The sequence below is a fragment of the Ambystoma mexicanum genome, chromosome 9 (genome assembly GCF_040938575.1).
Source record: "Ambystoma mexicanum isolate Mex_15411 chromosome 9, UKY_AmexF1_1, whole genome shotgun sequence".
Classification (NCBI taxonomy): Eukaryota; Metazoa; Chordata; class Amphibia; order Caudata; family Ambystomatidae; genus Ambystoma; species Ambystoma mexicanum.
The window spans coordinates 359,062,778-359,079,552 of NC_090931.1; the positions used below are offsets into that span (position 1 = coordinate 359,062,778).

The window sequence follows — 16,775 nt, forward strand, 5'->3', positions numbered from 1 at the left end:
GAAGCTTTTGCAGCAGAACTACAGTGTCTGCAGCCAAATATCCAGTCAATGGATCCCTTGTCGTGGAGACTGAAAACATGACCTCAGAAGGGACTTGCAGCAGGGATCGATGAAGGCACTAGGCAAGTTTTCCCTCGCGGCTGAATGTGGTTCTGTGGGTTTGGTGCCTTTTCAAGGAGCACAGAAGACAGAAAATCGCAGTTGAATTCTCATCGTTACAAAGGTCCAACACTCAGCTGAGGGGACATTTTGGACTCGATGCGTGTCTCTGGAGATCCACCAGGATGCCCATGAAGTTTGTGAGATTCGGAAGACCGTGCACCGCACAATGGCTCGAGGTCCCAGGGTATTGGTGTACTGCAACAACGCAAGGTCGCAGCAACGCGTTGGATGGCTCAAAATGCAGGTCTTCTGGAGTCTAGTCATTTACAGGTCGATTGGAAGGAAGGACTGCAGCAGACTCCGGTTACACAGCAGGTTCTCCGGTCGCTGGAAATCGGTCCCGCCGCTTTTCCTTAGTCATCCTCTTCGGTTCCAGTGGTTGACAGCTTCAGCTTCCAGGTTTGCTGTATTCATCAGGATTTACAGCACAACCTCTGCATTCTCTCAAGGTGCCTTTACTGCAGCTGTAATCACAGCCCATGGTAAAGGTGCACCAAATTAATGAAAGGTACATCTGCCACCAGCCATTGAAGGTAAGCTTGTCACTAACAGAATTGTTACAGTTTTAATGTGAAAGGAGATACATTGCATCTCCCCAGCACTCCACATAAGGTGGGGTGTCTGGTTTCACCTAAAAAAATGTAAAAGGGATCCAAAGATCCTTTCTACCCTTGGGAACTTTAGTTCACTCAAGGTTAGCACAAGAAAGTTAAATGGGGAGCCCCTAGGGCAACCCAGCAACAACAGGCACTTATTGCCAATAAGTTGTTAAAAATGATAACTTAAGACTGTGGAGAGTCTTAAAAATGACACCCATAAAAAAAAAGAGTTAAAGATTATGTGAGTGTGGAAAAAAGGTTCCCACTCACTGAGTTAATGAAAAATATCCCACTAATAAAGCAAAAAGTTCTGGGTTTGAGCCAGGAAAGGAACATTTAACAGTTCTGTGCAAATCTTACCCAACATCTTGGGGTCGACTGGTCCCAACAACCAAAGGGGAGAAGTCGTCCTTTGTAGGGCTTCTCTAGTCCAGGCGAATTCGGAGCGTCGGCCCTGCCGCAGGGCTTCACCAGGCAAACCAAGAAGGACCTTCCCAACAAGAACTGGCGAAAAAAGAAGACCGGGCCATTTTGACTAAATGGGCACCCATGGGTGCTTTACTGCAGCTGCAAGCAGTGCTCCAGATAAGATTGAGGTGGGAGTAAACGTATCCAACATACACCCAATGCATATGTAAAAATCAGACCCATAGCCCAAAAGAGTTGTAGAAGTTGTCTGGCTTGGCTTTAACCATTTTATTACACTTTTGGAAAATATTCTGCCATAAAATAACTTACAAGTACCTGGTACTTACACAGCTTCATTTTCAAAATTCTAGAGCCTAGAAACTCTGTTAAGAACTACTATAGATTGAGACTGATGTATTGCCTGCAGAGGGAGTGTGAGTAAGCAATTGTTAAAATATGATTTACTTCCAGGAACTTGCACAAATCTTAGCAGAAGTCACAAACTGCTAATCTACCTTTCCCGCTGTCTGCAGCAGGAAATTAATGTGGATCGCCAGACACTAGTTAGCAATATCACTTCAAATAACCAAAAAGTGCACGCAAGCTGAATTGCATTATGGTAGGCATATTTATAGTTTTACTGGTTTATTGTTTGTGTACAAAGCCAAAAAACAATTCTGGCAATTACAGTTAGGAAGAAATGCAGGCAAGTGCATAAGTTGAAGACTGGTCCCAAAGCCCTGCTTCAACACTAAAGTGTGATATCCTGGACAAATACTTTTGCCACTATGCCTTTTTAGCAAAAATAGAAATTGCTACTACAAGTGATTTATTTGCAACTAGTTACAACTCAAAAAGCCTAACTGTCGACTGTTCGACCTGCAGCATTAATAGTAGTGACCATTTATATAATGCACATGACAAAGTTTGTCTCTTGGCTTACTCCTTGCTGCTTGTTTAATATAACTTCACAGAACTCGAGTATTCAAGACTTGTCTGTACCTACCCCTCTCCCCCAATCTACTTCCATCCTAGGAGAGCAGTCTTGATTGCCCAATAGGTTTCCTCCTACATAGTCAAGAATCTGCATCTTGGACATAACACGCATCACAGCAAATTCAGCCCATGACCACTAATCGCATCAGTGGTGGAAGTGGAAAAAAGGAAGTAGTGGTCCTCTGGTTGCATCCAAAAAGGAGGGAGTACGATGGCCGGACAGATGGGGTGGGAGGCAGGGTGGAGTATGTGGCCAGGGGACCAGGATCACAAACCTTGGCTGAACAGTGAAGCAGGGATTTTAATCCACTCTGCAAATTTGAGCACATACCTTCCAAGCGTTACTCAGTACAAATAGTTTGGATTTCAAGGCCTACCGCAAAACATTTACTGGAACCAGATTTCCAATTATTTGCAATGATTTTCAGTTTCATGAATGTAGGAACTTCAAATCATCCAAGCAGTTTAAATATGCAGGATTAAAAGGCAGAAGAACACTGCAGCCATTGCAATTGAATATCAAATGAATTTCTGGGCAGCAGGATGCCCAAGTCAAAAACCTATCTGATCAGTTTTTGCTCCAAATCGAGCTCTTTTTTGGCTGCCTCTCTCCACTGAAAGTTTAATCCTTAGAGCTTAACCGTCCCTTTTCTCCAGAATCATCCCAAAGCTGCAATCTAGTTGAATCTGTGCAATTCCATGGAGCATACATGATGGCAAGAGCTTTCATTCCAACTTTCGGAAACGGGCATAAATTGGCTATACAGTGTCCTCATTAATATTAGTCCTCTAATTCCAAGACTGGCGCATTTGATCTGTAGAAATCTCCTTTTTTAAACATAAAATAAACAGGAAATATTTGTCGTTGGAACAGGGAAACTGAGTGACCATTCAACAGCCATAGCCGGGCGTAGCAACATATTGCAAATTGATGTAGTCGCCGTTATCAGATAAAGCTGCCACCCCCTTACCGTTATCCATCATCTTCGCCACAAGGACACTTTTTGGCCAGCAGAATGCAAGAACGGGTGTTCCGTTCAACAGCGCCACCTTGTCCGGATCGTCCTTCCATTTCTGGCTGTTCAGGAACGAGGCTTTGTTAGTTACATCAAACATGATCACACATGCTGCTTGCCTGCCTCTGCCTGCCTCCCTGTAGTATAGCCTGTCATCGAGGTAAAGCGCTCTTGGCCTGCTATGTCCCATAGTTGGAGTCTCACTGTCTCGGAATCCGACCACTGCAGTACCTTCAGTGCAAGATCCACTTCCACAGTGGGTTTGTAGTTTTTGCTGAAAGTGTTTGCGTAACGCTGCGCCAAGGAGGTCTTCCCCAGGGTGACATCCCCCACAACTAGGACCTTGAACAAGTGGTCGTGGCTCTTCATCTCAAGACGCTTAAAGCCCCTCACATTCAAGATTTCATACTCCAACCCTTTTATCAAGGATCAAAGAGTCACACCACCAGAAACACAAAGGATGCTTTTGGTGTACTGCCTTCCCTTCCTGCAGGAAGGCCTGCTCAAGCTCGGAGCATGTTCCCCTTTATACTTGCTCACTCACTTAGGGAACTTCCATGTTGTCATGGAAAAGCAGGGCTGTGGATGTTTTAGTAAATGAACAAGCAAGAATAGCACAATGCTCCTGTGACAGACAAAACAGTGTACTGTAAGCCTGTCTGCCACACCTATGGTCTGGCACTCAAGGAAATGAGTGCATGTCTCAGCACCCAGAAAAGTGAGTATCTGTCAGCATTCAGAAGTGTGTGTGTGTGCATGGAATTACCTTACCAATATCTCTACATTTGGGAAAGTGAGTGCAGTGCTGACTATACCAAAATCAGCAGAGTTTCAAGAAGAGCCAGTATGCACTTCAAGGGGAGCGAGGGCACACGGATGTCAACATCCCAAAGCAGTTCTGAAATATAAAATCCATCTAGATGCACCCTGGAATAGCATTCACCAACAATACACGACAAGCCACTAAGGCAAGATAATGTGCACTAATTGTCATTCCCCCCCCCCCCCCACCAAAGAATATTGCAACCTAACAGGGCATCTCCACCCCCCTTGATGCCTTAATGCTGCAACACGAGCACTAGTGCATACTTCACTTCCCTGAATCCTAAAAAATGTACTCGAGTGCATTCATTCCCCCAGTGCTGGGGCCACATCTCTGCGATTCACAGTTCCTTAGCCTACAGCACTCGAAGAGGCAGCTTATCAATGCTCCGTTATATAGAACGTAACTACTCTGCCAGGAGAGCTCTCACTCTGCCATTTACCCTGCCCAAACCCTTGACGAGGGAGTGGGAGTACAGCCCTCTGTGGTGCCAGGCCTGGCAAGGCTCACCAGCACTCTGGGAATGGATGGGGCAACTCTCCTGACATGAGGTGCTATCACCCGGGCTTGTCAGCCCTTTAGGAGAGTGCGGGGGTCATTTATTTCCCCTCCCAGCTGTTTCCTTTAGGGGTGCTCTGGACGCCCCCACCCCTCTCCTGGGTCTTTCCAGGTGTGAAGAGAGTGGAGCAGTTCGGCTCGGGGCCTTCTCCCTTCCGAAGGCCTACAGTAATGATGTCTTAAAGAGTTTACTTTCAAAAACAAATTGCATAACACCACATGGCAACATGTAAATCCTTACAGCAACATGTTAAGCCTGAATGGTAAACTAGAAGTCCCAAAAATCTAGTTAACTCCACTGTACTTTCAGTGATTTAATAAAAGTTGTGTAATACACTCAGATATGGAGATTATTGCCCTCTACTGCCATCTAGTGGAGGAAAGTATGGTTTTTAATGAAAATAAATATAGTGTAAAAAGTACGCTGAAGAAAATTAAATGCTCTGTAATGGCTATAATTACATGCGTATAAAGGCAAGATACGCACCTCATCTGTAGGCCTGGCTGCAAGTGCAGCCCGCTGTAGAAACAATGGTAGTAAAACGTAAACCGCTGCAACCAGCCATTAATTGTATAACGGGTAACAAAAATGTAACGTGAGAAACTAGACAAAGGGGATACCAAGTAACTCCTCCAGCTCCCTTTTGTAAGATAGTGTGTGCTGGGTCTAGAAAGTTGCAAATGTAAGTAAAGTCAATTTCACTTCACTGCTCTTGGAAACAGTTTCACCAAGAGAAGGTATTTAAACCTTTGGGAAAACTAAGACTTCCCTGTGTCACTGTACTGAAGGTGCTGTGTGACAATGTAAAAAGATGCCTATGGAGTTTGTCAGACTCCAAAATCAAAAGACCGTGTTTAAATCAATGAAAAATACATGAGTGAGTGGGAAAAGGTCTCCCTCTCTCCAGGATAAAAAAAGGCCTTAAGGCCAGCAAAAAGAGCTGGGGGTTAAGGTAGAAGAGAATCAGCACATTTCTGAGAATTCTCCCAAACACTGGCCCAAAGGAGGGTCCCTCTTTCAAACTATGCCAGGCAAAGTTTTAAACAAAGCCCACAACTTGCGTAAAGGAAAGCCATATGGGAAAGTGGGTACCCATAGCAGAGCTGTGACACATTAACACAGTCTGCCAATAAACCCCAGGGCAAGCCCCAACAGTATCCTGCGAACTGCCAACTCTTGGGAAAATAACTACTCATTACTTACCTGAACCTGAGGGTCCTAGTTATGGCAATGCCCAGAAAGAGGGTGACCGTCAGCCGGGTAGAAACGTTAGTGGATCAAATGCCGATTGTGGAGACATTGATAATAACTCCCTACTGGCACGCTTACTCATTGCAGGGTACGGCGGCAGAAAGCCTGGAGAATATTCCCCAGGCGAAAGTAGAGTGTTCCACTAATGAGGACACCTCAGCGCCATACCTACCTAACTTCCGTTTTTATCCCAGAGACAAGAATTTTAACAATTTTTCCGGGTCTCCAAAGACCCTGGAATCTCAGGAAGTTTGATTGGGGAAAGCTTTCACCGATTGCTTTTTTTGTTATGCTTGCAGGACTGCGCCGCCTCAGACTCCCTGCCCGAGTGTGGCTTTGTCTCTGCAGCAATGACTAACGCTTCCAGCACATTGGCAAAAAGAATGCAGGTGAAGCACTTGTTTATTTTGCTCCACCTTTTTCTTTTTTGCCGGCTTTCAATGCGTATGTGTGTTTCTTTTGCTTTCTTTCATTTTGCCCAGGTTAGGGTGGACTCTGCCCTATTGAAACACAGCCATCAGGTTTGCAAGCTGGACAACTCACCACTGCACTACATAACTTGATGAAAAACAACTAAGGTGAAATGTCCAATTAAGGTACTGCAAAATTCAGGGAAAACCTCTCGAGAGTTCACCATCATTGCCCCTGAAGTGCCACTGCTTATTCATGCTTACCAGGCTTCTATTCCCAGCATGGGATATGTGGCTGACTGTCCCTCCTGTAAGAGCTGTCCCCAACTCCGGCAGACTGGAAAAGCCAATAGTTCGGTACCAGCTAAAGCTGGACTGCTAAACTTGCGTGATTTTGTGGACAATGCCCAGGGGTGGAAATGGTTCAAAAGGTTCTTGCTGAAACAACTGGTTCAATGTAAATAAACCTGGAAGCTGGAATACCAGGAGCCATAAACACTTTCTGGCCGACAATGGGTCTTTGTCACTACTACTTTATTATATTTTTCTCCAAGAGACCTGGCTCACTTCAACAATACTGATGGATAAGTATCTTTTATTCCACAAAATGAATGAAGGGGTGTGAAAGGACACCCTTACGGTGGCCTGTTAAATTGGCATGAAACAAAAAAGGTGTTAGGCCATCGAGGTCTGTGTCAAGTGTGAGTGTTTGTGGTGACGTTAATGATTAATGTCTAGGCCTCCTCCCAACGCAACTGATTAAGATAATCTGTATGATTGTATTGACACCATCTGCATTGCTTGGACATCTACCCCGGGTTATTATAGGGAGGGAGGCCGGGGCGACTACAGGAATGTAAATGCAGACAGTATCATTGTTAAGAACCACAGGAACAACAAGAGTGCCCAGTGGGTCAAAACTCAAAGAATGGGAATTGATCATGCTCAATGGCAGAGTAACGGGGGGGGAAATCGCTAAGGTCCATGTACCTTGCGCCTGGGGAAAAAGTGATCAACCCTGGATTACTTCTGCGGAAGCAATACCTCTGTAGAGCTGGTAGATTCCCTTCGGTGCGGAACACAGTAGAGAGACCATTCCATAATAGTACTGTCGGTCTCTATGCCGGGGGAGCATATAAGAGATGGAGGGGCTGTGGTAGCTGTTAAGCAAAATTTGTATGCAGTAACCTCAGGGAAAACTACAAGCAACTATGACTACGGGTATAGGCAACCCAACCTTTGGTTTAAGCTTGTACTACACAGTTTTGGTAGCTTGTTGAGCAGCCAGGCTCATCTCAAGAGAGGTAAATGAACTTTAGTGGAGTTGGAGATTTACAGTTACAGGTATTCAAATAAACTTACACTCAAGGTTTCTTGCATAAACAATTATTAATTTATCAGTCAGTTAGACAGCCTTCTTCAGAAGGGAGCAATATAATAGTAAAACAAAAATACACTTCAATACTATACACTTAGTAGCTAAATCAGTAAAGAACCTTTTGGGATGGCCCACAGACAACCTACACCCAAAGGTGAATTCAACAACTAGGGTGCGGGGGACATTAATATCTTACTGCTGGCATTTAGAATACTTTTAGAAATTGGTAAAAGGAAAGGTTATTAGAACAAGAGACCAAATATTCTTAAGCAGGCAAATACTTTTGTATCCTCCAAGAAGAGTCATACGTTTCAATAGGCTAGGCCAAAGTCAATGGGCAAAAGTCTTGTATAGGATGAAGCACCTCAAGTACATGGAAAGGTCTTTGTACAAGTTCTTAGGGGTCTTTGATGAAAAGAATCAAATGTAGGGCCACAAGCTGATTAGACTTCCGAGTTGCAGAAGTTTCAAGCACTCTTTTACAGTACCTTAGAAATGAAGAAAAAGATCCAGCTGATGACCTCTGTTCCTGTGCAGCTCTGCAGATCTTGCTGTTCCTGAGCCTCAGTCATGGGGACATGAGGGAGGACGTTGGGGGACTCATGCAATGCACTGGACGGTCAAAACACGCACCTGGCACACTTCACTTTCAGTGGCTGTTCAGTGTTTCAGCTCCTCGCGTCTACGGCAAACAGCAACACTGCGGTTCCTGGCAGTCGGGATGGACTTTCCTTGCTTCAGGGGTCCCGCACTCTGTTGAGGGGGCTCGGTAAGTCCTGCTTCTTCCGGAGGTTCTTCCAAAAGCTCTAGGCCAGCTTAAAAGCAAAGCACACAATCTGGTGTTCCTCTCCCTGGCTATACTGTTTACAGCGGCAACTCTGGAAATTCACCCAGCTCCAAAATGGATGTCCAGGTGACTTACTTTGGAGTTGATTGGTCCAATCAATTCAAGGGGAGAAGCCGTCCGTGCAGGGGCTTCTCCGTCGATGCAAACTTGGCGTTTCGGCACTGCAGCAGGGCAAAACAACGGTCCAAGAGTTGCAGCAGGCATCTTCAAGCTTTCTTCGGTTCCTTTGTCCACTGGTCGAGACTGCCTTCCAAGCCAAAAGACTAGCCTTTTATTCAGTTCTTTCCCATTCATTCCAGCCGAGCTGTCACTCTCCGAACAGGGTGGCTGTCCTTGCTGGACTGTCAGCCGGCCAATCACCACAGAGTGCATTTGGGTCTCCTAGGAGACTAAGCACTGAGAGTTTCGGGCACCTCCCTCACTTCCTGCTTACCCCAGACACTCTGGAGGCAGAGGCATGTTTCACTTGTGAATCCCGACAAAGGCAAAATAAACAAAGACCAAACCTGTTTGGGACACAGTAAATCACAAGGACCTTTCCACAAAAATGGTGAAAAAAGACTGGGAGCCATTTTGACAAAGATGGCGCCCGTGGTTGCTTTACAGCAGCTGTGAAAGCAGCAGTAGTTAAAAACGAAACCACTGTCAGCAGCCATTCAGTGAGATTACATGAGAATCTAGACAAAGGGGTTACTAGGTAACCCCCCTCCAGCACTCTATAGTAAGAGTTTGCTGGGTCTAGAAAGTTACAATGGTAACTCAATTTCACTTTACTGCTCTGGGAAACAGTTTATCCCAGAGAAGGTATTTAAGCCTTTGGGAAATCTGCAAGACTTCCCTGTGTTACTGCACTGAAGGTGCAGTGTGACCATGTAAAAGATGATGCACATGGAGTTTGTCAGACTCCACAACCGAAAGAAAGTGTTCAAAATCACATTAAAATACATGAGTTGGAAAAAGGGTCTCTCTCTCCAGGTGAAAAAAAATCAAGTCCTCAAAATCCAGCAAAGTTGCTGGGGGTCTCTAAGGTGGAGGGAATTAGCACATTTCTGAGAATTCTCCCTAACAGTAGCTAACAATGCAGGCTATTGCTATTGCACTTGCATCCAGGCTGGTGAGACAGATCTCTACATTTGATCTGACCGTTTTCTCGCAATCCGGTGCAAATGAAATTTAGGGGCACCTAAAACAGCTAGCCTCTGAGGTAGGAACATGGGGAGGGGGCTCCCCACCTTGTCGAAGCACTTTAACGTTTTTGACATTGAAATCAGGGACACCAAAAGAAACAAGGGACATTCGGAAAGCCAAAGGGACAGGGGCACATTGGAGTTAGTTGAAACAACGATCAGGAAGACAAAAGCAGGATACAGATCATGGATTAAAAAGATGGAGCCATTTGGATAAAAATGCTATGTATATAAACAAGGTGATAAAAATCTACCAGCAAACTATAGATTGCTTTCCCTCTTAGATGTAACTGGCAAATGGTTTGCTTCCTTTGTATTGGTTGAACAACAAAATTGGGTGACCGAGGAAAACACTCTGGACCCACGGCAGACCGGTAGGTTTTCTACCTGGTTCCACTACCAGCCATATCATCAGACTGTTGGCCAACCGGTTTATCTTGTGGCAGAAACAGACGGCTGGGTTGCCCTGACTGGCTGCTAGCACACCTGGCCGGTTTACATACAAACATGGGGTGCAGATGAGACTTAATAACGCAGGTACTCCATCTGACCTTGTGAGAACCAACAGGAGAGTCGATCAAGGTGGTGTGCTGGCTTCCCTGTTCAATCTTTACTTGACGGACCTTCCACCTTCTTAACTGAGAACGCTGGCCAGTAAGAGTTGGGTCCAGCTTAGTCTCCAGTATGCTTTACGCCGACAACCTGGTCCTTATGGACAGGACCCTCCAGGGAATTACAGCAAAATGTACTGATCTCATGGAATATGCCAATGCACATGACCTTGGCATCAATATGAGCAAATGCTATGGCTGTGGCCGACCACAAAATAAACTGTAGGGATAGTGTTACAGACACGCCTTGTCGACGTCCCCTTTTCGACTACGAAAAACAAAATGCAATACTCCGCAGTGACCACTGGATGTCGGACCTATGCACAGCATGTGATTCTAAGCAGATTAACAAACATCAGAAGTGTAGTTACTTTCATCGGAGTTTGGATCCAAGTGAGAACGGGGATTGTCTGAACATTGTACAGTGGGGAAAAAAAATAAAAGCCTACCGACTTATTCTATTGATAAACAAATTTGCTAAGCAAATTGCAGGATACTCGATTGGGGTATTCTCAAGCTCTATAGGCAGTGCTTCTGCTCGGCTAGATTATATGGTTTGGAGGCACTGCTATGAGGAACTTGAAATGGCTGAATACTTTGCAGGGTGCCTTTTGGGAGGAGAATATAGCATCCTCCACTCGGATGTCCTACATATGTCTGGCTTTAAGGCGGGTTGCGCTTTGTAGCCAGGCCTACATCAGATGAGGGATGTGGTATATCAAATCGAGAACTGACCCCTGATGCCCATTGTTGGGCATGTTAGCCAGCAACTATGATAGAGTTTATAGGTCAGAGCAGAAAATGTGGGTTTGCAAGAATGGAGAATGTTTCACCAGTATTGAATGGTCACCAGATTTTGAAAGGGGTTCCAGTTTTGACACTATAAAGAACATTGGGACAGGACTAAAAACTTTGAACATCTGTCTATTCTACAGAATCATAAATATGTGGCTTGTGTTACCCATTTCTATCTTCAAACGCAACCTTACTTACTCCAGAGTCCAGCCCAGCAGTTTGAAACCTATTGCTTTGACTGCGCATTAACCAACTCCCACTGCTGGTGACACAAGGTGCCTACACTAAGATCCCGATGAAGCACAGAATGTGTTGTATATGTATACTGCAGGACAAACTAGAAACTGTACAGCATATTTGTATCATCACAGACTGCTCCGCGAGGGGAATGCCCCAGCCTAGCTGCAATAGCGGCTTTGAAGGCAGTTCTCAAGCATAAGATGGATGTGGTCATCGTAGACATGGGTCTGCTGCTGCAAGATGTATGAGCATTAGCAGACCGCTTAGGTACTGCGGAACAGAGGTTGCAAGACAACCAACATTGCTAGCTTCAAGACCCAAGTAGCAAATATGCTTGATAGTGTAAAGACTTGGGGTCACTGTACGGAAGTCGAAGAGGGCAGAGCGCGCAGGAATAATATCAGGATACAGGGACTTTCAGGAGAAGACAGATCCCGCGGCTGATGTGAAAATATGCTCCTGCAGTAGGTGGGCCCAGGCACACTAACACAAGGATTCATCATCGAGAGAGCGCATCGATCGCTGGCAATGAGACCTCTTGCCTGGTACTCCCCAGAGACCGTTGATAGCAAAGATGAACTATAAGGCTAGGGAAAGGATTCTTGCTTTTTCCAGAGACTGAGGAACTATCACTAGAGGATCATCAAAGTTGGCGATAAAGCCTGACTACACTACCTCTGTACAATGGTTAAAAGCAATGTTTGGGCCGGCCAAACAATGTTTACGACGATATATGTTGGTATGATACATGTATGGTATATGTTGACCTACCCAGCCATGCTGAAGGTTTTAAACGTCTTTTTTAGGACACATCTGACGAACACTCCTGGATGCATGCTCAGGTGGTGCCGCAGCTCCCGAACAGAGGCAATAATGGGCCATGAAGCAGTGGCGTTGGAACAGTACGATTTCTGCCGACTTTCTCCCTGTGGCTTGTGTGGAAGAGGCATGGGGATACTAGAAGAAATGCGAGGGCAGAGGGAACTGGGATACTATGACACCAAGACGGGGAGCAGGTGCCCTAGAGATGGCTGCCGTTAGCGATCGACACCTCAGTTGTAATTTAAGGTGCCATTTTTAAGGCATCGAGCTGCTGCACGCTACCCAGAGATGGGGAGGAGGGTATGGCAGAGGCAGCTGGGCCTGAACAGTGTATTTGCTGCTGGGCTGTTGGGTAACGGGGGGAGTTTTGGGGGTTTTATTTTGGTTTTTCAAAAAGGATTAGGTGGCGGGGATGTGGGCAATGCGTTAGGCTCCAGAGGGGAGTTTTGGTTGACAGGTGGTATTGTGACCAAGGCGAAAAGGACAGACAATATACGTACATAGACAAGCCCAAGGTGCTCGACTCCCCTACTAGCGTAGCAGACTACAATGCTCAGTTTTGCAGTGATAAGAGGGTGAGAAATGAAGCAGCCCTCCCTGGCCAAGAGGCGACCCAAAGAAGGATATCTAGAAAACCGGCTTGGGGGGCTGTGGGACAAGACCCCTGGCAGAACTTCTTACAATGGTTAACGGCCCAAGTATAGTCGCCGGGAATGTAAGGGGGCTTAATGATTATGTCAAGAGATTGCGTGTGCACGAATATTTGATCAGGATGGGAATACAGGTGGCACTGCTGCAGGAAATGCACCTCAGAGCTGACAGGCAGGGTGCGATAGCTAGGAACTGGGGTGGCAAGCTGTATGGTGCACACTTCTCGGCGTATGCCAGATGTGCCTTAGTTTGGATTGCTCCCTTGGTCTCCTTCTAGCTATTGGAGTTTAAAAGAGGGCAGATTGGTTGTAGTACACAGACTATTGGAAAACAGAAGTTTGCTTGGTGAATATATATGCACCAAATCACTCCGTCACTGTTTTTCGGCCGTTCTACTCAAAATTGCCCGCTTAACCCTGGCTTGGATAGATCAGACGAGAAATATTGGAAACCTGCACCACCGGCTAAGGTTCTTGGTTCCCTTTTGCAGGACTTAAAATTGGTAGATATATGGAGGGACGGCGAGGCGCAGGGCTATTCCCATTTCTCGGCCCCTCAAGAGGTACATACACGCATCAACTATTTTCACTGGAATCAAAATTTTGTTTGGGCGGGTTTACAGGCATAGATTACAAGGCTAGAGTCCTTTCCAACCATGCCTGGCTGAGAGCAACATGGCAGAGACTTACGCAGAGACCCCAGACACCAACTTGGCAGCTAAGAGCGGAGGAGGATTTTAATAGCTACCTGGGAGACAAGATTGCAGAGTACATTCATTACTAACACAGACAATGTTACTAGAGCGGGCGCCTTGCTTGATGTTTTAAAGGTAGTTATGTGGTGGGCGTCATTAGGAAAATCTCTGGACTTTAACGGAGATCGAAGACACTTATGTGGGCAGGGAGAGCAGAGAAGAGGATAAGCGGAGGGTTGGCAAGGTTCCTGGAATTGCGTCAAATGCATTGGGGAGTGGGAAAGGCTAGATACATTGGATTTTTTCAAAATATACTCAGAGGCTACATGCTGAGGGAGATAAGCCGGGGAGGTTGCTGGCATTGTCACAACCTCGAACCCAGACAATGGTTCTTGGGCACCATGGCCCCCGCCTCAGTACTGTCCAAGGCCAGAAAGACTCACTAGCCTGTTGCGGGTGCCTTGGACGCAATCTGGGCGGCGTTGGCACCAGGTTCACTTGGCAAGTATGGTTTCCAATGGGCAATGGGTGAACATGGCTGCCCCACAAGGATTATCAGGGAACTGCAACAAGCAGGCTAGCTTCAGGGCGGGGTCTGCCCCAAAGGCACCTGGGATACCTGCTGGTATTTAAAACACGCCCGACCCGAGGTACGCGCTTCGATGTTATTCTACTTTCACAGCGTGACGTTCACCGGGTCCTGCTCTGTATCCTGGCCTGCTCAGGCGAACTTGGAACATCGCTATCCTTACCTGCTCAGCTCCAGCTCTTCCATCCAGTAGGAGCCTTTGAGGACTTTTCCATCGGTCCCCAGCTTCATCTTCAGAAGAGGTAAGAATTAGAAGCTACTTACCATTTCACCTGGAAGGCCTCCACCATTCTGATCACCTTTGGCGTTCTGTCCCAATACGTCGTTTCCAGGAATTCTCTGCGACCTGCGAAGAAACAAAGCACAGGTCAGTAAACTTGCAAGGACGTTTTCAGCGCCGCATCTAGCGCTTCCTTACCTTCTCAAACTCAGTTTGAGGCCTCAGCAATCTCCATCAGCCTCTGCAAGACAAGAGGTGGTTACTTGGACATTCATCAATATAGACTTTATTCAAAAAACACTAAAGACTTACCTGAAAGGTGGAGTCGCAGCCGGTCTGGACTCCAGGCAAACGGCAGTGAAGTAACTCGGCAGATCAAGCCAACAACTGCGCGCCCCTGCCTAGTACGGCAGGACGGAGAGTGCGGCATTACGAAAATCAAGAACTGATTCCTGGCAGAACGAAGTCCGAGGAAGGTGCAGAGCACCCAGAGGTGCCCCAGCCCAGTCCAGAGGTGTGCCTGTGGATACAAGGTGACCGTTACAGATGGTTACGTAAACGGGAAAAACCGAGAGACATTAGCGCCATTGCAGATGCGAATGGGGCCATTGTTAGGACCCAGAACAAGATTAATGAGGTATTCAAGGTTATACAAATCCCTATACTCAGACTCAATGGTGGAGGATAGGGAGATTGGCGATGCCCTAGCTCATACCCAGGCTAGGTGGTGAGCAGGTGGATATTCTGGACACCGTGCTGACCTTCGATGAAATCAGTGCAGTAATAGCCGAACACCCGTCTGCCAAGACCCCAGGACCAGATGGTCTTCCTGGGGAATTCTACAAAGCATACGCGGACATACTAACACCCAGGCTCCTGGAAGTTTTTGCAGAAGCATATGAACTTGGAGAATTACCTAGTAGCTTAAAGGAATCCACCATAGTGCCTTTTCTCAAATCTGGGAAACCGGCAGAGTTGTGGTTCATAAAGACCTCTTTATGGCGAACCAAGATTGCAAGATACTGACAGCGGTACTAGCAAACAGACTTAAGATGGTGGTGGGAAGCTTGGTCCACGTTGGCCAAACAAGTTATCTCCTGAGGTGTAGTACCTTGAAGAACTTGGAGGCTGCATCACGTGACAGATTGCACTTCCCACTTGGACCGCATGGTGGCCTCCGGATGCTGTTAAGGCATTCCACTTGGTCCAATGGGACTGGTTTTTGGCGATACTTGAGCGTTTTGGGATTGGGCCAGTGTTCTTACTGTGGGTGAAGTTGATTAACACTGCGCCCAGAGCAAGGATGGAAACCGTTAGATTTCCAGGGTGCGGGAGATACATAAGGGCACCAAGCAGGGCTGCCCACCGTCACCAATGCTGTTCATTCTTGCATTGGAGCCACTGGCTGCCTTTCTTAGAGTGAAATATTCAGGGGCAGGAATAGTAATGGACTGAGTGGAACACTTAGTCTCACTGTATGCAGACATGTTGCTGTACGTGAGCCAACCTACCATATCTACTACACATCAGATCGGTTCGCCATATGTTCGGGTATTAAGGTCAATTGGGAGAAATCCTGTTTGTTACTGTTGGAGAGGCTTGAAGGACTTGCCAAAGAACAGCTGCCTAACTTGGGCTTACAGCAGACGATTGCTACTTTTTGCTATCGGGGTATTAACGTATGGCACAACCCTGGTTCCTCACAGAAGAATAACAAAGAGCCCTGGACGATGTGGCTAATTCAATGGGGTTGTGGAAGAAATGGCCCCTTGGGGTGCCAGGCAGTGCCACAGCAATAAAAATGGGGGTCCTTCTGAGTCTTGTATTTTGTTAATGTACCTTACAACTTACCGGTTGGGTTCAAGCAGCTAAACCAGTTAGCCCAAGAATTTCTACGGGGTTGGAGATTATTAACTTAATCACATTGCAGACGACTATGGGGATGGCGGAATTGTGCCCAACTGAGTTGTATTATCTGGCAGGGCAACTGCTATTTGTAGTGAATCAGCTGGGAGATGAGGTCTCGCAGGACACACTGCTACTACAACCAATGCTGAGGCGATTTATTTTTTTTTTAAAGGAAATGCTGTGGGCAAAGTAAGTGGCACTACCAAGACCCTTTGGCTTGCTGAAACTGGACAAGGATCTTTGGCGCAGGGCTTCGAGGCTTCTAGGGACCCCCGATCCAGGCTCCTCATGTGTCCCCTTCGTTGTAGCTCTCGGAGAACCGTTGTGGATTAGTGCAGAAGACAATGGGAAAGTAAAGGAATAGCTACGGTGGGATACCCGACACAGGATGGCAAGATGGACATAAATGCAGTGCTAGATACTATGTACGATGTGTCGAGGGGGCCATATGGTCTCCAGACTGTAGGTCTTGCTCCTGGGGGGCCTTGAAGTAGAGGAGCTGGTAGTGCGCAAGAGCTGGGAAGAACTTTCACAGATGTAGAATGGGGAAGGGTGCTGCAATACAGAGTCTCCCGAAACCCTAAACACAGTAGTACGTCACACACAGGG

General features: G+C 46.5%; 1 protein-coding gene across 1 annotated transcript in view; it reads right to left on the bottom strand.

Moving 5' to 3' along the window:
- The window catches only part of BAZ1B (bromodomain adjacent to zinc finger domain 1B), a 769,492-nt gene that overhangs the window by 533,900 nt on the left and 218,817 nt on the right, over positions 1-16,775 (bottom strand). The gene's annotated exons all lie outside the window — the stretch shown is intronic.